Below are 26,552 nucleotides of genomic sequence, written 5' to 3'. Positions count from 1 at the left end.
GCGCACAGCGCATGCGTGGCTTCCAGAGCGCACTGCGCATGCGTGGGGGCCTCACCGCACTGCGCATGCGTGGTGGCCACAGCGCACTGCGCATGTGTGGCGGCCAGAGCGCACAGCGCAAGCGTGGCGGCCAGAGCACACTGCGCATGCGTCGCGGCCAAAGAGCACTGCGCATGCGTGGCGGCCAGAGCGCATTGCGCATGCGTGGCGGCCAGAGCGCATTGCGCATACGTGGTGGCCATGATAGAGAGACCTCATATGGGGTGATTGGCGGGAGCCAATAGATGAGCGCGAACTCATATGGGGTGATTGGCGAGAGCCAATTGATGAGCGCCACCTCATATGGGGTGATTGGCGAGAGCCAATAGACCACTTCAGAGGCGCGGCAACCAGGCTATATAAGGACTGCCATTACCTGGGTTGTTGTTCTTTCTCATGCGTGGCGGCCAGAGCGCATTGCGCATGCGTGGCTGCCAGTGCGCATTGCGCATGTGTGGCAGCCAGAGCGCACTGCGCATGCGTGGCAGCCAGAGCGCATTGCGCATGCGTGGCGGCCAGAGCGCACTGCGCATGCGTGGCGGCCAGAGCAAACAGCGCATGCGTGGTGTCCAGAGCGCACTGCGCTTGCGTGGCGGCCAGAGCGCACTGCGCATGCATGGCGGCCAGAGCGCACTGCGCATGAGTGGCGGCCAGAGCGCACTGCGCATGCGTGGCGGCCAAGGCGCACTGCGCATGCGTGGCAGCCAGAGCGCACTACGCATTCGTGGCGGCCAGAGCGAATTGCGAATTGTGGCAGTTAGAGCGCATTTCGCATGCGTGGAGGCCAGAGCGCATTGAGCATGCGTGGCGGCCAGAGCGCACTGTGCATGCATGGCGGCCAGAGCGCACTGCGCATGCGTGGCGGCCAGAGCGCACTGTGCATGAGTGGCTCCCAGAGCGCACTGCGCATGCGTGGCGGCCAGAGCGCACTGCGCATGCGTGCGGGCCAGAGCGCAGTGCGCATGCGAGGCGGCCAGAGAGCACTGCAAATTCGTGGCGGCCAGAGCGCACTGCGCATGCGTCGGTGCCAGAGCGCATTGCGCATGCATGGCGGCCAGAGCGCACTGTGCATGCGTAGCGCCCATAGCGCACTGCGCATGCGTGGTGGCCAGAGCGCATTGCGCATGCGTGGCGGCCAGAGAGTATTGCGCATGCGTGGCGGCCAGAGCGCACTGCGCATCCGTGGAGCCCAGAGCGCACTGCGCATGCGTTTCGGCCAGAGCGCACTGCACATGCGTGGTGGCCAGAGCGCACTTCGCATGCGTGGAGGCCAGAGAGCATTGCGCATGCGTGGCGGCCAGAGCGCATTGCCCATGCTTCGCGGCCGGAGCGCATTGCCCATGCTTCGCGGCCGGAGCGCATTGCACATACGTGGTGGACATGACAGAGAGACCTCATATGGGGTGATTGGCGAGAGCCAATAGATGAGCGCCACCTCATATGGGGTGATTGGCGAGAGCAAATAGACCACGTCAGAGGCGGGGCAACCAGGGTATATAAGGACTGCCATTACCCGGGTTGTTGTTCTTTCTCATGCGTGGCGGCCAGAGCGCATTGCGCATGCGTGGCTACCAGTGCGCATTGCGCATGCGTGGCAGCCAGAGCACACTGCGCATGCGTGGCAGCCAGAGCGCACTGGGCATGCGTGGCGGCCAGATCGCACTGCACATGCGTGGCGGTCAGAGCGCACTGCGCTTTTGTGGCGGCCAGAGCGCACTGCGCATGCGTGGGGGCCAGAGCGTACTGCGCATGCGTGGCGGACAGAGCGCACTGTGCATGCGTGGCGGCCAGAGCGCACAGCGCATGCGTGGCTTCCAGAGCGCACTGCGCATGCGTGGGGGCCTCACCGCACTGCGCATGCGTGGTGGCCACAGCGCACTGCGCATGTGTGGCGGCCAGAGCGCACAGCGCATGCGTGGCGGCCAGAGCACACTGCGCATGCGTGGCGGCCAAAGAGCACTGCGCATGTGTGGCGGCCAGAGCGCATTGCGCATGCGTGGCGGCCAGAGCGCATTGCGCATACGTGGTGGCCATGATAGAGAGACCTCATATGGGGTGATTGGCGGGAGCCAATAGATGAGCGCGAACTCATATGGGGTGATTGGTGAGAGCCAATTGATGAGCGCCACCTCATATGGGGTGATTGGCGAGAGCCAATAGACCACTTCAGAGGCGCGGCAACCAGGCTATATAAGGACTGCCATTACCTGGGTTGTTGTTCTTTCTCATGCGTGGCGGCCAGAGCGCATTGCGCATGCGTGGCTGCCAGTGCGCATTGCGCATGTGTGGCAGCCAGAGCGCACTGCGCATGCGTGGCAGCCAGAGCGCATTGCGCATGCGTGGCGGCTAGAGCGCACTGCGCATGCGTGGCGGCCAGAGCAAACAGCGCATGCGTGGTGTCCAGAGCGCACTGCGCTTGCGTGGCGGCCAGAGCGCACTGTGCATGAGTGGCCTCCAGAGCGCATTGCGCAGCGTGGGGGCCAGAGCGCATTGCGCATGCGTGGCGGCCAGAGCGCACTGCGCATGCCTGGCGGCAAGAGCGCACTGCGCATGCGTGGCGGCCAGAGCGCACATCGCATGCGTGGCGGCCAAGGCGCACTGCGCATGCGTGTCGAGCAGAGCGCACTGCGCATTCGTGGCGGCGAAGGCGCACTGCGCATGCGTGGCGGCCAGAGCGCACTGCGCATGCATCGTGGCCAAGGCGCACTGCGCATGCGTGTCGGCAAGAGCGCACTGCGCATTCGTGGCGGCCAGGACGCATTGCGCATGCGTGGGGGCCAGAGCGCATTGCGCATACCTGGTAGCCATGACAGAGTGACCTCATATGGGGTGATTGGCGGGAGCCAATAGATGAGCGCGACCTCATGTGGGGTGATTGTCGAAAGCCAATAGACCACGTCAGAGGCGGGGCAACCAGGCTTTATAAGGACTGCCATTACCCGGGTTGTTGTTCTTTCTCATGCGTGGCGGCCAGAGCGCATTGCGCATGCGTGGCGGCCATGACAGAGTGACCTATATGGGGTGATTGGCGGGAGCCAATATATGAGCACCACCTCATATGGGGTGATTGGTGAGAGCCAATAGATGAGCGCGACCTCATATGGGGACTGCCATTACCCGGGTTGTTGTTCTTTCTCATGCGTGGCGGCCAGAGCTCACTGCGCATACCTGGCGGCCAGAGCGCACATTGCATGCGTGGCAACCAAGGCGCACTGCGCATGCCTGGTGACCAGAGCTCACTGCGCATTCGTGGCGGCCAAGGCGCACTGCGCATGCGTGGCGGCCAGAGCGCACTGCGCATTCGTGGTGGCCAGAGCGCATTGCGCATGCGTGGGGGCCAGAGCGCACTGCGCATTCGTGGAGGCCAGATTCGCAATGCGCATGCGTGGGGGCCAGAGCGCATTGCGCATGCGTGGCGGCCACAGCGCATTGCGCATACTTGGTAGCTATGACAGAGTGACCTCATATGGGGTGATTGGCGGGAGCCAATATATGAGCGCCACCTCATGTGGGGTGATTGTCGAAAGCCAATAGACCACGTCAGAGGCGGGGCAACCAGGCTATATAAGGACCTCCATTACACGGGTTGTTGTTCTTTCTCATGCGTGGGGGCCATAGCGCACTGCGCATTCGTGGCGGCCAGAGCGCATTGCGCATTCGTGGTGGCCAGAGCGCATTGCGCATGAGTGGGGGCCAGAGCGCACTGCGCATTCGTGGTGGCCAGAGCGCATTGCGCATGCGTGGGGTCCAGAGCGCATTGCGCATGCGTGGTGACCAAAGCGGACTGCGCATGCGTGGCGGCCAGAGCGCATTGCGCATGCGTGGGGGCCAGAGCGCACTGCGCATTCGTGGCGGCCAAGGCGCACTGCGCATGCGTGGCGGCCAGAGCGCACTGCGCATGCGTGGGGGCCAGAGCGCACTCCGCATGCGTGGGTGCCAGAGCGCATTGCGCATACTTGGTAGCCATGACAGAGTGACCTCATATGGGGTGATTGGCGGGAGCCAATAGATGAGCGCGACCTCATGTGGGGTGAATGTCGAAAGCCAATAGACCACGTCAGAGGCGGGGCAACCAGGCTATATAAGGACTGCCATTACCCGGGTTGTTGTTCTTTCTCATGCGTGGCGGCCAGAGCACATTTCGCATGCGTGGCGGCCATGACAGAGTGACCTATATGGGGTGATTGGCGGGAGCCAATAGATGAGCACCACCTCATATGGGGTGATTGGTGAGAGCCAATAGATGAGCGCCACCTCATATGGGGACTGCCATTTCCCGGGTTGTTGTTCTTTCTCATGCGTGGCGGCCAGAGCGCACTGCGCATGCCTAGCGGCCAGAGCGCACGGCACAAGCGTGGCGGCCAGAGCGCACTGCGCATGCGTGGCGGCCCGAGCACACTGCGCATGCGTGGCCGCCAGAGCGCACAGCGCATGCGTGTTGGCCAAGGCGCACTGCGCATGCTTGGCGACCAGAGCGCACGGCGCATTCGCGGAGGCCAAGGCGCACTGCGCATGCGTGGCAGCCAGAGCTCACTGCGCATGCGTGGGGGCCAGAGAGCACTGCGCATGCGTGGTGGCCAGAGCGCACTGCGCATGCGTGTCGGCCAGAGTAGACAGCGCATGCGTGGCGACCAGAGCGCACTGCGCATGCGTGGCGGCCAGAGCGCACTGCGCATGCGTGTTGGCCAAGGCGCACTGCGCAAGCGTGGCGACCAGAGCGACTGCGCATTCGTGGCGGCCACGGCGCACTGCGCATGCGTGGCGGCCAGTGCGCACTGCGCATGCGTGTTGGCCAAGGCGCACTGCGCTTGCGTGGCTGTCAGAGCGCATTGCGCATGCGTGGGGGCCAGAGCGCACTGCGCATGCGTGGCGGCCAGAGCGCACTGCGCATGCGTGGCGGCCAGAGCAGACAGCGCATGCGTGGCGGCCAGAGCGCACTGCGCATGCGCGGCGGCCAGAGAGCACTGCGCATGCGTGGCGGCCAGAGCTCACTGCGCATGCATGGCGGCCAAGGCGCACTGCGCTTGTGTGGCGACCAGAGCGCACTGCGCATTCGTGACGGCCAAGGCGCACTGCGCTTGCGTGGCGGCCAGAACGCATTGCGCATGCGTGGGGGCCAGAGCGCACTGCGCATGCGTGGCGGCCAGAGAGCACTGCGCATGCGTGGCAGCCAGAGCTCACTGCGCATGCGTGGCGGCCAAGGCGCACTACGCATTCGTGGCCACCAGAGCGCACTGCGCATATGTGTTGGCCAAGGCACACTGCGCATGCGTGGGGACCAGAGCGCACTGCGCATTCATGTCGGCGAGAGTGCATTGCGCATGCGTGGAGGCCATAGCGCATTGCGCATGCGTGGCGGCCACAGCGCATTGCGCATCCTTGGTAGCCATGACAGAGTGACCTCATATGGGGTGATTCGCGGGAGCCAGTAGATGAGCGCGACCTCATGTGGGGTGATTGGCGAGAGCTATAGACCGCGTCAGAGGCGGGGCAACCAGGCTATATAAGGACTGCCATTACCGGGTTGTTGTTCTTTCTAATGCGTGGCGGCCAGAGCTCATTTCGAATGCCTGGCGGCCAGAGCGCACTGCGTATTCGTGGCGCCCAGAGCGCACTGCGCATGCGTGGCGGCCAGAGCGCATTGCGCATGCTTCGCGGCCAGAGCGAATTGCGCATATGTGGTGGACATGACAGAGAGATCTCATATGGGGTGATTGACGAGAGCCAATAGACCACGTCAGAGGCGGGGCAACCAGGCTATATAAGGACTGCCATTACCCGGGTTGTTGTTCTTTCTCATGCGTGGCAGCCAGAGTGCATTGCACATGCGTGGCGGCCAGTGCGCATTGCGCATACGTGGTGGCCATGACAGAGAGACCACATATGGGGTGATGGGCGGGAGCCAATAGATGAGCACGACCTCATAGGTGTCAATGGCGAGAGCCAATAGATGAGCGCCACCTCATATGGGGTGATTGGCGAGAGCCAATAGACCACGTCAGAGGCGGGGCAACCAGGCTATATAAGGAATACCATTACCCGGGTTGTTGTTCTTTCTCATGGGTGGCAGCCAGAGTGCATTGCGCATGCGTGGCGGCCAGAGCGCATTGCGCATGCATGGTTGCCAGAGCGCACTGCGCATGCATGTCGGCCAGAGCAGACAGCGCATACGTGGCGGCCAGAGCGCACTGCGCATGGGTGGCGACCAGAGAGCACTGCGCATGCGTGTTGGCCAAGGTGCACTGCGCATGCGTAGAGACAAGAGCGCACTGCGCATTCATGGAGGCCAGAGCGCATTGCGCATGCGTGGCCGCCAGAGCGCACTGCGCATGCGTGTTGGCCAAGGCGCACTGCGCATGCGTGGCGACCAGAGCGCACTGCGCATTCGTGGCGGCCAAGGCGCACTGCGCATGCGTGGCGGCCAAAGAGCACTGCGCATGCGTGGCAGCAAGAGCGCATTGCGCATGCGTGGCGGCCAGAGCGCATTGCGCATACGTGGTGGCCATGATAGAGAGACCTCATATGGGGTGATTGGGGGGAGCCAATAGATGAGCGCGAACTCATATGGGGTGATTGGCGAGAGCCAATTGATGAGCGCCACCTCATATGGGGTGATTGGCGAGAGCCAATAGACCACGTCAGAGGCGGGGCAACCAGGCTATATAAGGACTGCCATTACCCGGGTTGTTGTTCTTTCTCATGCGTGGCGGCCAGAGCGCATTGCGCATGCGTGGCTGCCTTTGCGCATTGCGCATGCGTGGCAGCCAGAGCGCACTGCGCATGCGTGGCAGCCAGAGCGCATTGCGCATGCGTGGCGGCCAGAGCGCACTGCGCATACGTGGCGGCCAGAGCGCACTGCGCATGCGTGGTGTCCAGAGCGCACTGCGCTTCCGTGGCGGCAAGAGCGCACTGCGCATGCGTGGGGGACAGTGCGCACTGCGCATGCGTGGCGGCCAGAGCGCACAGCGCATGCGTGGCGGCCAGAGCGCACTGCGCATGCGTGGCGGCCAGAGCGCACCGCGCTTGTGTGGAGGCCAGAGCGCACTGCGCAATCGTGGGGGCCTGACCGCACTGCGCATGCGTGGTGGCCACAGTGCACTGCGCATGCGTGGCGGCCAGAGCGCACAGCGCATGCGTTGCGGCCAGAGCACACTGCGCATGCGTGGCGGCCAAAGAGCACTGCGCATGCGTGGCAGCCAGAGCGCATTGCGCATGCGTGCTGGCCAGAGCGCATTGCGCATACGTGGTGGCCATGATAGAGAGACCTCATATGGGGTGATTGGCGGGAGCCAATAGATGAGCGCGAACTCATATGGGATGATTGGCGAGAGCCAATTGATGAGCGCCACCTCATATGGGGTGATTGGCGAGAGCCAATAGAGCACGTCAGAAGCGGGGCAACCAGGCTATATAAGAACTACCATTACCCGGATTGTTGTTCTATCTCATGCGTGGTGGCCAGAGCGCATTACGCATATGTGGCGGCCAGAGCGCATTGCGAATGCGTGGCGGCCAGTGCGCACTGCGCATGCGTGGAGCCCAGAGCACATTGCGCATATGTGGAGGCCAGAGCTCATTGCGCATGCGTGGTGGCCAGAGCGCACTGCGCATGCGTGGCGGCCAGAGCGCACTGCGCATGAGTGGCGGCCAGAGCACACTGCGCATGCGTGGGGGCCAGAGCGCATTGCGCATGCGTGGCGGCCAGAGCGCACTGCACATGCCTGGCGGCCAGAGCGCACTTCGCATTCGTGGCGGCCAGAGCGCACATCGCATGCGTGTCGACCAGAGCGCACTGCGCATTCGTGGCGGCCAGAGCGCACTGCGCATGCGTGGCGGCCAAGGCGCACTGCGCATGCGTGGCGGCCAGAGCGCATTGCGCATGCGTGGGGGCCAGAGCGCATTGCGCATGCGTGGCGGCCAGAGCACATTGCGCATACTTGGTAGCCATGACAGAGTGACCTCATATGGGGTGATTGGCGGGAGCAATAGATGAGCGCGACCTCATGTAGGGTGATTGTCGAAAGCAATAGACTACGTCAGAGGCGGGGCAACCAGGCTATATAAGGACTGCCATTACCCGGGTTGTTGTTCTTTCTCATGCGTGGCGGCCAGAGCGCATTTCGCATGCGTGGCGGCCATGACAGCGTGACCTATATGGGGTGATTGGCGGGAGCCAATAGATGAGCACCACCTCATATGGGGTGATTGGTGACAGCCAATAGATGAGCGCCACCTCATATGGGGACTGCCATTACCCGGGTTGTTGTTCTTTCTCATGCGTGGCGGCCAGAGCTCACTGCGCATACCTGGCGGCCAGAGCGCACATCGCATGCGTGGCAGCCAAGGCGCACTGCGCATGCCTGGCGACCAGAGCGCACTGCGCATTCGTGGCGGCCAAGGCGCACTGCGCATGCGTGGCGGCCAGAGCGCACTGCGCATTCGTGGTGGCCAGATCGCATTGCGCATGCGTGGGTTCCAGAGCGCACTGCGCATTCGTGGAGGCCAGAGCGCAATGCGCATGCGTGGGGGCAAGAGCGCATTGCACATGCGTGGCGGCCAGAGCGCATTGCGCATACTTGGTAGCCATGACAGAGTGACCTCATATGGGGTGATTGGCGGGAGCCAATACATGAGCGCCACCTCATGTGGGGTGATTGTCGAAAGCCAATAGACCACGTCAGAGGTGGGGCAACCAGGCTATATAACGACTGCCATTACACGGGTTGTTGTTCTTTCTCATGCGTGGGGGCCAGAGCGCACTGCGCATTCGTGGCGGCCAGAGCGCATTGCGCATTCGTGGTGGCCAGAGCGCATTGCGCATGAGTGGGGGCCAGAGCGCACTGCGCATTCGTGGTGGCCAGAGCGCATTGCGCATGCGTGGGGTCCAGAGAGCATTGCGCATGCGTGGTGACCAGAGCGCACTGCGCATGCGTGGCGGCCCGAGCGCATTGCGCATGCGTGGGGGCCAGAGCGCACTGAGCATTCGTGGCGGCCAGAGCGCATTGCGCATGCGTGGGGGCCAGAGCGCACTGCGCATTCGTGGCAGCCAGAACGCATTGCGCATGCGTGGGGGCCAGAGCGCACTGCGCATTCGTGGCGGCCAAGGCGCACTGCGCATGCGTGGCGGCCAGAGCGCACTGCGCATGCGTGGGGGCCAGAGCGCACAGCGCATGCGTGGGGGCCAGAGCGCATTGCGCATACTTGGTAGCCATGACAGAGTGACCTCATATGGGGTGATTGGCGGGAGCCAATAGATGAGCGCGACCTCATGTGGGGTGAATGTCGAAAGCCAATAGACCACATCAGAAGCGGGGCAACCAGGCTATATAAGGACTGCCATTACCCGGTTTGTTGTTCTTTCTCATGCGTGGCGGCCAGAGCACATTTCGCATGCGTGGCGGCCATGACAGATTGACCTATATGGGGTGATTGGCGGGAGCCAATAGATGAGCACCACCTCATATGTGGTGATTTTTGAGACCCAATAGATGAGCGCCACCTCATATGGGGACTGCCATTACCCGGGTTGTTGTTCTTTCTCATGCGTGGCGGCAAGAGCGCACTGCGCATGCCTAGCGGCCAGAGCGCACGACACAAGCGTGGCGGCCAGAGGGCACTACGCATGCCTGGGGGCCCGAGCACACTGCGCATGCGTGGCCGCCAGAGCGCACTGCGCATGCGTGTTGGCTTAGGCGCACTGCGCATGCGTGGCGACCAGAGCGCACTGCGCATACGCGGAGCCCAAGGCGCACTGCGCATGCGTGGCGGCCAGAGCTCACTGCGCATGCGTGGGGGCCAGAGCGCACTGCGCATGCGTGGCGGCCAGAGCGCACTGCGCATGCGTGTCGGCCAGAGTAGACAGCGCATGCGTGGCGGCCAGAGCGCACTGCGCATGCGTGGCGGCTAGAGCGCACTGCGCATGCGTGGCGGCCAGAGCGCACTGCGCATTCGTGGCGGCCAAGGCGCACTGCGCATGCGTGGCGGCCAGAGCGCACTGCGCATGCGTGGGGGCCAGAGCGCACTGCGCATGTGTGGCGGCCAGAACGCACTGCGCATGCGTGTCGGCCAGAGCAGACAGCGCATGCGTGGCGGCCAGAGCGCACTGCGCAAGCGTGGCGACCAGAGAGCACTGCGCATTCGTGGCGGCCAAGGCGCACTGCGCATCCGTGGCGGCCAAAGAGCACTGCGCATGCGTGGCGGCCAGAGCGCATTGCGCATGCGTGGCGGCCAGAGCGCATTGCGCATACGTGGTGGCCATGATAGAGAGACCTCATATGGGGTGATTGGCGGGAGCCAATAGATGAGCGCGAACTCATATGGGGTGATTGGCGAGAGCCAATTGATGAGCGCCACCTCATATGGGGTGATTGGCGAGAGCCAATAGACCACGTCAGAGGCGGGGCAACAAGGCTATATAAGGACTGCCATTACCCGGGTTGTTGTTCTTTCTCATGCGTGGCGGCCAGAGCGCATTGCGCATGCGTGGCTGCCAGTGCGCATTGCGCATGAGTGGTAGCCAGAGCGCACTGCGCATGCGTGGCACCCAGAGCACATTGCGCATGCGTGGAGGCCGAAGCTCATTGCGCATGCGTGGCGGCCAGAGCGCACTGCGCATGCGTGGCGGCCAGAGCGCACTGCGCATGAGTGGCGGCCAGAGCACACTGCGCATGCGTGGGGGCCAGAGCGCATTGCGCATGCGTGGCGGCCAGAGCGCACTGCGCATGCCTGGCGGCCAGAGCGCACTGCGCATGGCTGGCGGCCAGAGCGCACTGCGCATGCGTGGCGGCCAAGGCGCACTGCGCATGCGTGGCGACCAGAGCGCACTGCGCATTCGTGGCGGCGAAGGCGCACTGCGCATGCTTGGCGGCCAGAGCGCACTGCGCATGCATCGTGGCCAAGGCGGACTGCGCATGCGGGTCGGCAAGAGCGCACTGCGCATTCGTGGCGGCCAGAGCGCACTGCGCATGCGTGGCTGCCAGAGCACACTGCGCATTCGTGGCGGCCAGAGCGCATTGCGCCTGCGTGGGGGCCAGAGCGCATTGCGCATGCGTGGCGGCCAGAGCGCACTGCGCATGCGTGGCTGCCAGAGCACACTGCGCATTCGTGGCGGCCAGAGCGCATTGCGCCTGCGTGGGGGCCAGAGCACATTGCGCATGCGTGGCGGCCAGAGCGCACTGCGCATGCGTCTCGGCCAGAGCGCACTGCGCATGCGTGGTGTCCAGAGCGAACTGCGCTTGCATGGCGGCAAGAGCGCACTGCGGATGCGTGGGGGCCAGAGCGCACTGCGCATGTGTGGCGGCCAAAGCGCACAGCGCATGCGTGGCGGCCAGAGCGCACTGCGCATGCGTTGTGGCCAGAGAGCACCGTGCTTTTGTGGCGGACAGAGCGCACTGCGCAATCGTGGGGGCCTGACCGCACTGTGCATGCATGGTGGCCACAGCGCACTGCGCATGCGTGGCAGCCAGAGCGCACAGCGCATGCATTGTGGCCAGAGCACACTGCGCATGCGTGGCGGCCAAAGAGCACTGCGCATGCGTGGCAGCCAGAGCGCATTGCGCATGCGTGGTGGCCAGAGCGCATTGCGCATACGTGGTGGCCATGATAGAGAGACCTCATATGGGGTGATTGGCGGGAGCCAATAGATGAGCGCGAACTCATATGGGATGATTGGCGAGAGCCAATTGATGAGCGCCACCTCATATGGGGTGATTGGCGAGAGCCAATAGAGCACGTCAGAAGCGGGGCAACCAGGCTATATAAGAACTACCATTACCCGGATAGTTGTTCCTTCTCATGCGTGGTGGCCAGAGCGCATTGCGCATGTGTGGCGGCCAGAGAGCATTGCGAATGCGTGGCGGCCAGAGCGCACTGCGCATGCGTGGCGCCCAGAGCACATTGCGCATGCGTGGAGGCCAGAGCTCATTGCGCATGCGTGGCGGCCAGAGCGCACTGCGCATGCGTGGCGGTCAGAGCGCACTGCGCATGAGTGGCGGCCAGAGCACACTGCGCATGCGTGGGGGCCAGAGCGCATTGCGCATGCGTGGCGGACAGAGCGCACTGCGCATGCGTGGCGGCCAGAGCGCACTGCGCATGCGTGGCGGCCCGAGCGCACATCGCATGCGTGGCGGCCAAGGCGCACTGCGCATGCGTGGCGACCAGAGCGCACTGCGCATTCGTGGCGGCGAAGGGGCACTGCGCATGCGTGGCGGCCACAGCGCACTGTGCATGCATTGTGGCCAAGGCGCACTGCGCATGCGTGTCGGCAACAGCGCACTGCGCATTCGTGGCGGCCAGAGCGCACTGCCCATGCGTGGCTGCCAGAGCGCACTGCGCATTCGTGGCGGCCAGAGCGCATTGCGCATGCGTGGGGGCCAGAGCGCATTGCGCATGCGTGGCGGCCAGAGCGCATTGCGCATGCGTGGAGGCCATAGCGCATTGCGCATGCGTGGCGGCCACAGCGCATTGCGCATCCTTGGTAGCCATGACAGAGTGACCTCATATGGGGTGATTGGCGGGAGCCAATAGATGAGCGCGACCTCATGTGGGGTGATTGGCGAGAGCTATAGACCACGTCAGAGGCGGGGCAACCAGGCTATATAAGGACTGCCATTACCCGGGTTGTTGTTCTTTCTAATGCGTGGCGGCCAGAGCTCATTTTGAATGCCTGGCGGCCAGAGCGCACTGCGCATTCGTGGCGCCCAGAGCGCACTGCGCATGCGTGGCGGCCAGAGCGCATTGCGCATGCTTCGCGGCCAGAGCGCATTGCGCATATGTGGTGGACATGACAGAGAGACCTCATATGGGGTGATTGACGAGAGCCAATAGACCACGTCAGAGGCGGGGCAACCAGGCTATATAAGGACTGCCATTACCCGGGTTGTTGTTCTTTCTCATGCGTGGCAGCCAGAGTGCATTGCACATGCGTGGCGGCCAGTGCGCATTGCGCATACGTGGTGGCCATGACAGAGAGACCACATATGGGGTGATGGGCGGGAGCCAATAGATGAGCACGACCTCATAGGTGTCAATGGCGAGAGCCAATAGATGAGCGCCACCTCATATGGGGTGATTGGCGAGAGCCAATAGACCACGTCAGAGGCGGGGCAACCAGGCTATATAAGGAATGCCATTACCCGGGTTGTTGTTCTTTCTCATGGGTGGCAGCCAGAGTGAATTGCGCATGCGTGGCGGCCAGAGCGCATTGCGCATGCATGGCAGCCAGAGCGCACGGCGCATGCATGTCGGCAAGAGCAGACAGCGCATGCGTGGCGGCCAGAGCGCACTGCGCATGGGTGGCGACCAGAGAGCACTGCGCATACGTGTTGGCCAAGGTGCACTGCGCATGCGTAGAGACAAGAGCGCACTGCGCATTCGTTGCGGCCAAGGCGCACTGCGCATGCGTGGTGGCCAAGGCGCACTGCGCATGCGTGGCGACCAGAGCGCACTGCGCATGCATGGAGGCCAGAGCGCATTGCGCATGCGTGGCCGCCAGAGCGCACTGCGCATGCGTGTTGGCAAAGGCGCACTGCGCATGCGTGGCGACCAGAGCGCACTGCGCATTCGTGGCGGCCAAGGCGCACTGCGCATGCGTGGCGGCCAAAGAGCACTGCGCATGCGTGGCGGCCAGAGCGCATTGCGCATGCGTGGCGGCCAGAGCGCATTGAGCATACATGGTGGCCATGATAGAGAGACCTCATATGGGGTGATTGGCGGGAGCCAATAGATGAGCGCGAACTCATATGGGGTGATTGGCGAGAGCCAATTGATGAGCGCCACCTCATATGGGGTGATTGGCGAGAGCCAATAGACCACGTCAGAGGCGGGGCAACCAGGCTATATAAGGACTGCCATTACCCGGGTTGTTGTTCTTTCTCATGCGTGGCGGCCAGAGCGCATTGCGCATGCGTGGCTGCCAGTGCGCATTGCGCATGCGAGGCAGCCAGAGCGCACTGCGCATGCGTGGCAGCCAGAGCGCATTGCGCATGCGTGGCGGCCAGAGCGCACTGCGCATGCGTGGCGGCCAGAGCGCACTGCGCATGCGCGGTGTTCAGAGCGCACTGCGCTTCCGTGGCGGCAAGAGCGCACTGCGCATGCGTGAGGGACAGAGCGCACTGCGCATGCGTGGCGGCCAGAGCGCACAGCGCATGCGTGGCGGCCAGAGCGCACTGTGCATGCGTGGTGGCCAGAGCGCACCGCGCTTGTGTGGAGGCCAGAGCGCACTGCGCAATCGTGGGGGCCTGACCGCACTGCGCATGCGTGGTGGCCACAGCGCACTGCGCATGCGTGGCGGCCAGAGCGCACAGCGCATGCGTTGCGGCCAGAGCACACTGCGCATGCGTGGCGGCCAAAGAGCACTGCGCATGCGTGGCAGCCAGAGCGCATTGCGCATGCGTGCTGGCCAGAGCGCATTGAGCATACGTGGTGGCCATGATAGAGAGACCTCATATGGTGTGATTGGCGGGAGCCAATAGATGAGCGCGAACTCATATGGGGTGATTGGCGAGAGCCAATTGATGAGCGCCACCTCATATGGGGTGATTGGCGAGAGCCAATAGACCACGTCAGAAGCGGGGCAACCAGGCTATATAAGAACTACCATTACCCGGATTGTTGTTCTATCTCATGCGTGGTGGCCAGAGCACATTACGCATGTGTGGCGGCCAGAGCGCATTGCGAATGCGTGGCGGCCAGTGCGCACTGCGCATGCGTGGAGCCCAGAGCACATTGCGCATATGTGGAGGCCAGAGCTCATTGCGCATGCGTGGCGGCCAGAGCGCACTGCGCATGCGTGGCGGCCAGAGCGCACTGCGCATGAGTGGCGGCCAGAGCACACTGCGCATGTGTGGGGGCCAGAGCGCATTGCGCATGCGTGGCGGCCAGAGCGCACTGCACATGCCTGGCGGCCAGAGCGCACTTCGCATGCGTGGCGGCCAGAGCGCACATCGCATGCGTGGCGGCCAAGGCGCACTGCGCATGCGTGTCGACCAGAGCGCACTGCGCATTCGTGGCGGCCAGAGCGCACTGCGCATGCGTGGCTGCCAGAGCGCACTGCGCATTCGTGGCGGCCAGAGCGCATTGCGCATGCGTGGGGGCCAGAGCGCATTGCGCATGCGTGGCGGCCAGAGCGCATTGCGCATACTTGGTAGCCATGACAGAGTGACCTCATATGGGGTGATTGGCGGGAGCAATAGATGAGCGCGACCTCATGTAGGGTGATTTTCGAAAGCAATAGACTACGTCAGAGGAGGGGCAACCAGGCTATATAAGGACTGCCATTACCCGGGTTGTTGTTCTTTCTCATGCGTGGCGGCCAGAGCGCATTTCGCATGCGTGGCGGCCATGACAGCGTGACCTATATGGGGTGATTGGCGGGAGCCAATAGATGAGCACCACCTCATATGGGGTGATTGGTGACAGCCAATAGATGAGCGCCACCTCATATGGGGACTGCCATTACCCGGGTTGTTGTTCTTTCTCATGCGTGGCGGCCAGAGCTCACTGCGCATACCTGGCGGCCAGAGCGCACATCGCATGCGTGGCAGCCAAGGCGCACTGCGCATGCCTGGCGACCAGAGCGCACTGCGCATTCGTGGCGGCCAAGGCGCACTGCGCATGCGTGGAGGCCAGAGTGCACAGCGCATGCATGGCGGCCAAGGCGCACTGCGCATGCGTGGCGGCCAGAGCGCACTGCGCATTCGTGGTGGCCAGAGCGCATTGCGCATGCGTGGGTTCCAGAGCGCACTGCGCATTCGTGGAGGCCAGAGCGCAATGCGCATGCGTGGGGGCAAGAGCGCATTGCACATGCGTGGCGGCCAGAGCGCATTGCGCATACTTGGTAGCCATGACAGAGTGACCTCATATGGGGTGATTGGCGGGAGCCAATATATGAGCGCCACCTCATGTGGGGTGATTGTCGAAAGCCAATAGACCACGTCAGAGGCGGGGCAACCAGGCTATATAAGGACTGCCATTACACGGGTTGTTGTTCTTTCTCATGCGTGGGGGCCAGAGAGCACTGCGCATTCGTGGCGGCCAGAGCGCATTGCGCATTCGTGGTGGCCAGAGCGCATTGCGCATGAGTGGGGGCCAGAGCGCACTGCGCATTCGTGGCGGCCAGAACGCATTGCGCATGCGTGGGGGCCAGAGCGCACTGCGCATTCGTGGCGGCCAGAGCGCATTGCGCATGCGTGGGGGCCAGAGCGCACTGAGCATTCGTGGCGGCCAGAGCGCATTGCGCATGCGTGGGGGCCAGAGAGCACTGCGCATTCGTGGCGGCCAAGGCGCACTGCGCATGCGTGGCGGCCAGAGCGCACTGCGCATGCGTGGGGGCCAGAGCGCACAGCGCATTCGTGGGGGCCAGAGCGCATTGCGCATACTTGGTAGCCATGACAGAGTGACCTCATATGGGGTGATTGGCGGGAGCCAATAGATGAGCGCGACCTCATGTGGGGTGAATGTCGAAAGCCAATAGACCACGTCAGAAGCGGGGCAACCAGGCTATATAAGGACTGCCATTACCCGGGTTGTTGTTCTTTCTCATGCGTGGCGGCCAGAGCACATTTCGCATGCGTGGCGGCCATGACAGATTGACCTATATGGGGTGATTGGCGGGAGCCAATAGATGAGCACCACCTCATATGTGGTGATTTTTGAGACCCAATAGATGAGCGCCACCTCATATGGGGACTGCCATTACCCGGGTTGTTGTTCTTTCTCATGCGTGGCGGCAAGAGCGCACTGCGCATGCCTAGCGGCCAGAGCGCACGGCACAAGCGTGGCGGCCAGAGGGCACTACGCATGCCTGGGGGCCAGAGCACACTGCGCATGCGTGGCCGCCAGAGCGCACTGCGCATGCGTGTTGGCTTAGGCGCACTGCGCATGCGTGGCGACCAGAGCGCACTGCGCATACGCGGAGCCCAAGGCGCACTGCGCATGCGTGGCGGCCAGAGCTCACTGCGCATGCGTGGGGGCCAGAGCGCACTGCGCATGCGTGGCGGCCAGAGCGCACTGCGCATGCGTGTCGGCCAGAGTAGACAGCGCATGCGTGGCGGCCAGAGCGCACTGCGCATGCGTGGCGGCTAGAGCGCACGGCGCATGCGTGGCGGCCAGAGCGCACTGCGCATTCGTGGCGGCCAAGGCGCACTGCGCATGCGTGGCGGCCAGCGCGCACTGCGCATGCGTGGGGGCCAGAGCGCACTGCGCATGTGTGGCGGCCAGAACGCACTGCGCATGCGTGTCGGCCAGAGCAGACAGCGCATGCGTGGCGGCCAGAGCGCACTGCGCAAGCGTGGCGACCAGAGAGCACTGCGCATTCGTGGCGGCCAAGGCGCACTGCGCATCCGTGGCGGCCAAAGAGCACTGCGCATGCGTGGCGGCCAGAGCGCATTGCGCATGCGTGGCGGCCAGAGCGCATTGCGCATACGTGGTGGCCATGATAGAGAGACCTCAAATGGGGTGATTGGCGGGAGCCAATAGATGAGTGCGAACTCATATGGGGTGATTGGCGAGAGCCAATTGATGAGCGCCACCTCATATGGGGTGATTGGCGAGAGCCAATAGACCACGACAGAGGCGGGGCAACAAGGCTATATAAGGACTGCCATTACCCGGGTTGTTGTTCTTTCTCATGCGTGGCGGCCAGAGCGCATTGCGCATTCGTGGCGGCCAGAGCGCATTGCGCATGAGTGGGGGCCAGAGCGCACTGCGCATTCGTGGTGGCCAGAGCGCATTGCGCATGCGTGGTGTCCAGAGCACATGGTGCATGCGTGGTGACCAGAGCGAACTGCGCATGCGTGGCGGCCAGAGCGCATTGCGCATGCGTGGGGGCCAGAGCGCACTGCGCATGAGTGGCGGCCAGAGCACACTGCGCATGCGTGGGGGCCAGAGCGCATTGCGCATGCGTGGCGGCCAGAGCGCACTGCACATGCCTGGCGGCCAGAGCGCACTTCGCATGCGTGGCGGCCAGAGCGCACATCGCATGCGTGGCGGCCAAGGCGCACTGCGCATGCGTGGCGACCAGAGCGCACTGCGCATTCGTGGAGGCCAGAGCGCATTGCGCATGCGTGGGGGCCAGAGCGCACTGCGCATTCTTGGCGGCCAGAACGCATTGCGCATGCGTGGGGGCCAGAGCGCACTGCGCATGCGTTGGGGCCAGAGCGCATTGCGCGTACTTGGTAGCCCTGACAAAGTGACCTCATATGGGGTGATTGGTGGGAGCCAATAGATGAGCGCGACCTCCTGTGGGGTGAATGTCGAAAGCCAATAGACCACGTCAGAGGCGGGGCAACCAGGTTATATAAGGACTGCCATTACACGGGTTGTTGTTCTTTCTCATGCGTGGCGGCCAGAGCGCACTGCGCATGCCTAGCGGCCAGAGCGCACGGCGCAAGCGTGGCGGCCAGAGCGCAATGCGCATTCGTGGGGGCCAGAGCACACTGCGCATGCGTGGCCGCCAGAGCGCACTGCGCATGCGTGTTGGCCAAGGCGCACCGCGCATGAGTGGCGGCCAGAGCGCACTGCGCATGCGTGTTGGCCAAGGCGCACTGCGCAAGCGTGGCGACCAGAGCGACTGCGCATTCGTGGCGGCCAAGGCACACTGCGCATGCGTGGCGGTGAGTGCGCACTGCGCATGCGTGTTGGCCAAGGCGCACTACGCATGCGAGGCGGCCAGAGCGCACAGCGCATGCGTGGGGGCCAGAGCACACTGCGCATGCGAGGCCGCCAGAGCGCACTGCGCATGCGTGTTGGCCAAGGCGCACTGCGCATGCGTGGCGACCAGAGCGCACTGCGCATTCGCGGAGGCCAAGGCGCACTGCGCATGCGTGGCGGCCAGAGCTCACTGCGCCTGCGTGGGGGCCAGAGCGCACTGCGCATGCGTGTTGGCCAAGGCGCACCGCGCATGAGTGGCGGCCAGAGCGCACTGCGCATGCGTGTTGGCCAAGGCGCACTGCGCAAGCGTGGCGACCAGAGCGACTGCGCATTCGTGGCGGCCAAGGCACACTGCGCATGCGTGGCGGTGAGTGCGCACTGCGCATGCGTGTTGGCCAAGGCGCACTACGCATGCGAGGCGGCCAGAGCGCACAGCGCATGCGTGGGGGCCCGAGCACACTGCGCATGCGTGGCCGCCAGAGCGCACTGCGCATGCGTGTTGGCCAAGGCGCACTGCGCATGCGTGGCGACCAGAGCGCACTGCGCATTCGCGGAGGCCAAGGCACACTTTGCATGCGTGGCGGCCAGAGCTCACTGCGCCTGCGTGGGGGCCAGAGCGCACTGCGCATGCGTGGCGGCCAGAGCGCACTGCGCATGCGTGTCGGCGAGAGTAGACAGCGCATGTGTGGCAGCCAGAGCGCACTGCGCATGCGTGGCGGCCAGAGCGCACTGCGCATGCGTGTTGGCCAAGGCGCACTGCACTTGCGTGGAGGCCAGAGCGCACTGCGCATGCGTGGTGGCCAGAGAGCACTGCGCATGCGTGGCGGCCAGAGCGCATTGCGCATGCTTCGCGGCCAGAGCGCATTGCGCATATGTGGTGGACATGACAGAGAGACCTCATATGGGGTGATTGGCGAGAGCCAATAGACCACGTCAGAGGCGGGGCAACCAGGCTATATAAGGACTGCCATTACCCGGGTTGTTGTTCTTTCTCATGCGTGGCAGCCAGAGTGCATTGCGCATGCGTGGCGGCCAGTGCGCATTGCGCATACGTGGTGGACATGACAGAGAGACCACATATGGGGTGATGGGCGGGAGCCAATAGATGAGCACGACCTCATAGGTGTCAATGGCGAGTGCCAATAGATGAGCGCCACCTCATATGGGCTGATTGGCGAGAGCCAATAGACCACGTCAGAGGCGGGGCAACCAGGCTATATAAGGACTGCCATTAACCGGGTTGTTGTTCTTTCTCATGGGTGGCGGCCACAGCGCATTGCGCATGCGTGGCGGCCAGAGCGCACTGCTCATGCGTGGGGGCCAGAGCAAACTGCGCATGCGTGGCGACCAGAGCGCACTGCGCATTCGTGTTGGCCAAGGTGCACTGCGCATGCGTAGAGACCAGAGCGCACTGCGTATTCGTGGCGGCCAAGGCGCACTGCGCATGCGTGGTGGGCAAGGCGCACTGCGCATGCGTGGCGACCAGAGCGCACTGCCCATGCGTGGAGGCCAGAGCGCATTGCGCATGCGTGGGGGCCAGAGCGCACTGCGCATGCGTGGGGGCCAGAGCGCATTGCGCATACTTGGTAGCCATGACAGAGTGACCTCATATGGGGTGATTGGGGGGAGCCAATAGATGAGCGCGACCTCCTGTGGGGTGAATGTCGAAAGCCAATAGACCACGTCAGAGGCGGAGCAACCAGGCTATATAAGGACTGCCATTACCCGGGTTGTTGTTCTTTCTCATGCGTGGCGGACAGAGCACATTTCGCATGCGTGGTGGCCATGACAGATTGACCTATATGGGGTGATTGGCGGGAGCCAATAGATGAGCACCACCTCATATGGGGTGATTGGTGAGAGCCAATAGATGAGCGCCACCTCATATGGGGACTGCCATTACCCGGGTTGTTGTTCTTTCTCATGCGTGGCGGCCAGAGCTCACTGCGCATGCCTAGAGGCCAGAGCGCACTGCGCAAGCGTTGTGGCCAGAGCGCACTGCGCATGCGTGGGGGCCAGAGCGCACTGCGCAAGCGTTGTGGCCAGAGCGCACTGCGCATGCGTGGGGGCCAGTGCGCACTGCACATTCATGTCGGCCAGAGCGCACTGCGCATGCGTGGCGACCAGAGCGCACTGCGCATGCGTGGCGGCCAGAGCGCACTGCGCATGCGTGGGGGCCAGAGCGCATTGCGCATGCGTGGCGACCAGAGCGCACTGCGCATGCGTGGCGGCCAGAGCGCATTGCGCATACGTGGTGGCCATGATAGAGAGACCTCATATGGGGTGATTGGCGGGAGCCAATAGATGAGCGCGACCTCATATGGGGTGATTGGCGAGAGCCAATTGATGAGCGCCACCTCATATGGGGTGATTGCCGAGAGCCAATAGAGCACGTCAGAAGGGGGGCAACCAGGCTATATAAGAACTACCATTACCCGGGTTGTTGTTTTTTCTCTTGCGTGGTGGCCAGAGCGCATTGCGCATGTGTGGCGGCCAGAGCGCATTGCGAATTCGTGGCGGGCAGAGCGCACTGCGCATGCGTGGCGGCCAGAGCGCACTGCGCATGCATGGCGGCCAGAGCGCATTGCTCATGCGATCGGGCCAAAGCGCACTGCGCATGCGTGGGGGCCAGAGCGCACTGTGCATTCATGTCGGCCAGAGCGTACTGCGCATGCGTGACGGCCAGAGCGCACTGCGCATTCGTGGCCGCCAAAGCGCACTGTGCATGCGTGTTGGCCAAGGCGCACTGCGCATGCGTGGGGGCCAGAGCGCACTGCGCATTCATGTCGGCCAGAGTGCATTGGGCATGCGTGAGGGCCATAGCGCATTGCGCATGCGTGGCGGCCACAGCGCATTGCGCATACTTGGTAGCCATGACAGAGTGACCTCATATGGGGTGATTGGCGGGAGCCAATAGATGAGCGCGACCTCATGTGGGGTGATTGGTGAGAGCTATAGACCACGTCAGAGGCGGGGCAACCAGGCTATATAAGGACTGCCATTACCCGGGTTGTTGTTCTTTCTAATGTGTGGCGGCCAGAGCGCATTTCGAATGCCTGGCGGCCAGAGCGCACTGCGCATGCGTGGCGCCCAGAGCGCACTGCGCATGCGTGGCGCCCAGAGCGCATTGCGCATGCGTGGTGGCCAGAGCGCACCGCGATTGTGTGGAGGCCAGAGCGCACTGCGCATGTGTGGGGGCCTGACCGCACTGCGCATGCGTGGTGGCCACAGCGCACTGCGCATGCGTGGCGGCCAGAGCGCACAGCGCATGCGTGGCGGCCAGAGCACACTGCGCATGCGTGGCGGCCAAAGAGCACTGCGCATGCGTGGCGGCCAGAGCGCATTGCGCATGCGTGGCGGCCAGAGCGCATTGCGCATACGTGGTGGCCATGATAGAGAGACCTCATATGGGGTGATTGGCGGGAGCCAATAGATGAGCGCGACCTCATATGGGGTGATTGGCGAGAGCCAATTGATGAGCGCCACCTCATATGGGGTGATTGGCGAGAGCCAATAGAGCACGTCAGAAGCGGGGCAACCAGGCTATATAAGAACTACCATTACGCGGGTTGTTGTTCTTTCTCTTGCGTGGTGGCCAGAGCGCATTGCGCATGTGTGGCGGCCAGAGCGCATTGCGAATGCGTGGCGGGCAGAGCGCACTGCGCATGCGTGACGCCCAGAGCACATTGCGCATGCGTGGAGACCAGAGCTCATTGCGCATGCGTGGCAGCCAGAGCGCACTGCGCATGCATGGCGGCCAGAGCGCATTGCGCATGTGTGGGGGCCAGAGCTCATTGCGCATGCGTGGCGGCCATGGCGCACTGCGCATGCGTGGCGGCCAGAGTGCACTGCGCATGCGTGGCGGCCAGAGCGCACTGCGCATGCGTGGGGGCCAGAGCGCATAGCGCATGCGTGGCGGCCAGAGCGCACTGCGCATGCCTGGCGGCCAGCGCGCACTGCGCATGCGTGGCGGCCAGAGCGCACTGCGCATGCCTGGCGGCCAGAGCGCACTGCGTATGCGTGGCGACCAGAACGCACTGCGCATTCGTGGCGGCCAAGGCGCACTGCGCATGCGTGGCGGCCAAGGCGCACTGCGCATGCGTGGCGACAAGAGCGCACTGCGCATGCATGGCAGCCAAGGCGCACTGCGCATGCGTGGCGGCCAGAGCGCACTGCGCATGCATGGCAGCCAAGTCGCACTGCGCATGCGTGGCGGCCAGAGCTCACTGCGCATGCGTGGCTGCCAGAGAGCACTGCGTATTCGTGGCGGCCAGAGCGCATTGCGCATGCGTGGGGGCCAGAGCGCATTGCGCATGCGTGGCGGCCAGAGCGCATTGCGCATACTTGGTAGCCATGACAGAGTGACCTCATATGGGGTGATTGGCGGGAGCCAATAGATGAGCGCGACCTCATGTGGGGTGATTGTCGAAAGCAATAGACTACGTCAGAGGCGGGGCAACCAGGCTATATAAGGACTGCCATTACCCGGGTTGTTGTTCTTTCTCATGCGTGGCGGCCAGAGCGCATTTTGCATGCGTGGCGGCCATGACAGAGTGACCTATATGGGGTGATTAGCAGGAGCCAATAGATGAGCACCACCTCATATGGGGTGATTGGTGAGAGCCAATAGATGAGCGCCACCTCCTATGGGGACTGCCATTTCCCGGGTTGTTGTTCTTTCTCATGTGTGGCGGCCAGAGCTCACTGCGCATACCTGGCGGCCAGAGCGCACATCGCATGCGTGGCAGCCAAGGCGCACTGCGCATGCCTGGCGACTAGAGCGCACTGCGCATTCGTGGCGGCCAAGGCGCACTGCGCATGCGTGGCGGCCCGAGTGCACTGCGCATGCATGGCGGCCAAGGCGCACTGCGCATGCGTGGCGGCCAGAGCGCACTGCGCATTCGTGGCGGCCAGAGCGCATTGTGCATGCGTGGGGCAAGAGCGCACTGCGCATTCGTGGCGGTCAGAGCGCATTGCGCATGCGTGGCGGCCAGAGCGCATTGCACATACTTGGTAGCCATGACAGAGTGACCTCATATGGGGTGAATGGCGGGAGCCAATATATGAGCGCCACCTCATGTGGGGTGATTGTCGAAAGCCAATAGACTACGTCAGAGTCGGGGCAACCAGGCTATATAAGGACTGCCATTACCCGGGTTGTTGTTCTTTCTAATGCGTGGCGGCCAGAGTGCACTGCGTATGCGTGGCGACCAGAACGCACTGCGCATTCGTGGCGGCCAAGGCGCACTGCGCATGCGTGGCGGACAAGGCGCACTGCGCATGCGTGGCGATAAGAGCGCACTGCGCATGCATGGCAGCCAAGGCGCACTGCGCATGCGTGGCGGCCAGAGCGCACTGCGCATGCATGGCAGCCAAGTCGCACTGCGCATGCGTGGCGGCCAGAGCTCACTGCGCATGCGTGGCTGCCAGAGCACACTGCGCATGCGTGGCGGCCAAAGAGCACTGCGCATGCGTGGCGGCCAGAGCGCATTGCGCATGCGTGGCGGCCAGAGCGCATTGTGCATACGTGGTGGCCATGATAGAGAGACCTCATATGGGGTGATTGGCGGGAGCCAATAGATGAGCGCGACCTCATATGGGGTGATTGGCGAGAGCCAATGGATGAGCGCCACCTCATATGGGGTGATTGGCGAGAGCCAATAGAGCACGTCAGAAGCGGGGCAACCAGGCTATATAAGAACTACCATTACGCGGGTTGTTGTTCTTTCTCTTGCGTGGTGGCCAGAGCGCATTGCGCATGTGTGGCGGCCAGAGCGCATTGCGAATGCGTGGCGGGCAGAGCGCACTGCGCATGCGTGACGCCCAGAGCACATTGCGCATGCGTGGAGACCAGAGCTCATTGCGCATGCGTCGCGGCCAGAGCGCACTGCGCATGCATGGCGGCCAGAGCGCATTGCGCATGTGTGGGGGCCAGAGCTCATTGCGCATGCGTGGCGGCCATGGCGCACTGCGCATGCGTGGCGGCCAGAGTGCACTGCGCATGCGTGGCGGCCAGAGCGCACTGCGCATGCGTGGGGGCCAGAGCGCATAGCGCATGCGTGGCGGCCAGAGTGCATTTCGCATGCGTGGCGGTCAGAGCGCATTGCGCATGCGTGGCGGCCAGAGCTCATTGCGCATGCGTGGAAGCCAGAGCACACTGCGCATGCGTGGCGGCCAGAGCGCACTGTGCATGCGTGAAAGCCCGAGCGCTATGCGCATTCTTGGCGGCCAGAATGCACTGCGCGTGCGTGGCGCCCAGAGCGCATTGCACATGCGTGGCGGCCAGAGCGCATTGCGCATGGGTGGCGGCCAGAGCGCATTGCGCATGCTTCTCGGCCAGAGCACATTGCGCATACGTGGTGGCCATGACAGAGAGACATAATATGGGGTGATTGGCGAGAGCCAATGGACCCCGTCAGAGGCGGGGCCACCAGGCTATATAAGGACTGCCATTAACCGGGTTGTTGTCCTTTCTCATGCGTGGCAGCCAGAGCGCACTGCTCATTCGTTGCGGCCAGAGCGCATTGCGTATGCGTGGCGGCCAGAGCGCATTGCGCATGCGTGGCGGCCAGAGCGCATTGCGCATACTTGGTAGCCATGACAGAGTGACCTCATATGGGGTGATTGGTGGGAGCCAAGAGATGAATGGCACCTCATGTGGGGTGATTGTCGAAAGCCACTAGACCACGTCAGAGGCGGGGCAACCAGGCTATATTAGGACTGCCATTACCCGGGTTGTTGTTCTTTCTCATGCGTGGCGGCCAGAGCGCATTTCGCATGCGTGTGGGCCAGAGCGCACTGCGCATTCTTGGCGGCCAGAGCGCATTGCGCATTCATGGCGGCCAGAGCGCATTGGACATGCGTGGGGGCCAGAGCGCACTGCGCATTCGTGGCGGCCAGAGCGCATTGCGCATGCGTAGGGGCCAGAGCGCATTGCGCATGCTTGGCGACCAGAGCGCACTGCGCATGCATGGCGGCCAGAGAGCATTCCGCATGCGTGGTGGCCAGAGCACATTTCGCATGCGTGGCGGCCATGACAGAGTGACCTATATGGGGTGATTGGCGGGAGCCAATAGATGAGCACCACCTCATATGGGGTGATTGGTGAGAGCCAATAGATGAGCGCCACCTCATATGGGGACTGCCATTACCCGGGTTGTTGTTCTTTCTCATGCGTGGCGGCCAGAGCGCACTGTGCATGCCTAGCGGCCAGAGCGCACTGCGGAAGCGTGGCGGCCAGAGCGCACTGCGCATGCGTGGGGGCCAGAGCGCACTGCGCATTCATGTTGGCCAGAGCGCACTGCGCATGCGTGATGGACAGAGCGCACTGCGCATGCGTGGCCGCCAGAGCGCACTGCGCATGCGTGTTGGCCAAGGCGCACTTCGCATGCGTGGTGACCAGAGCGCACTGCGCATTCGTGGCGGCCAAGGCGCACTGCGCATGCGCTGCGGCCAGTGCGCACTGCGCATGCGTGGGGGCGAGAGCGCACTGGGCATGCGTGGCGGCCAGACCGCACTGCGCATGCGTGTCGGGCAGAGTAGACAGCGCATGCGTGGCGGCCAGAGCGCACTGCGCATGCATGGCAGCCAGAGCGCAATGCGCATGCGTGGCGGCAATAGAGCACTGCGCATGCGTGGTGGCCAGAGTGCACTGCGCAGGCGTGGCGGCCAGAGCTCATTGACATGCGTGGCGGCCAGAGCGCACTGCGCATGCGTGTTTGCCAAGGCGCACTGCGCATGCGTGGCGACCAGAGCGCACTGCGCATTCGTGGCGGCCAAGGCGCACTGCTCTTGCGTGGTGGCCAGAGCGCACTGCACATGCGTGGGGGCCAGAGCGCACTGTGCATGCGTGGCGGCCAGAGCGC

This window comes from Sorex araneus, chromosome 7 (genome assembly GCF_027595985.1).
Source record: "Sorex araneus isolate mSorAra2 chromosome 7, mSorAra2.pri, whole genome shotgun sequence".
NCBI lineage: Eukaryota > Metazoa > Chordata > Mammalia > Eulipotyphla > Soricidae > Sorex > Sorex araneus.
Note: the sequence above shows the minus strand (reverse complement) of the source record.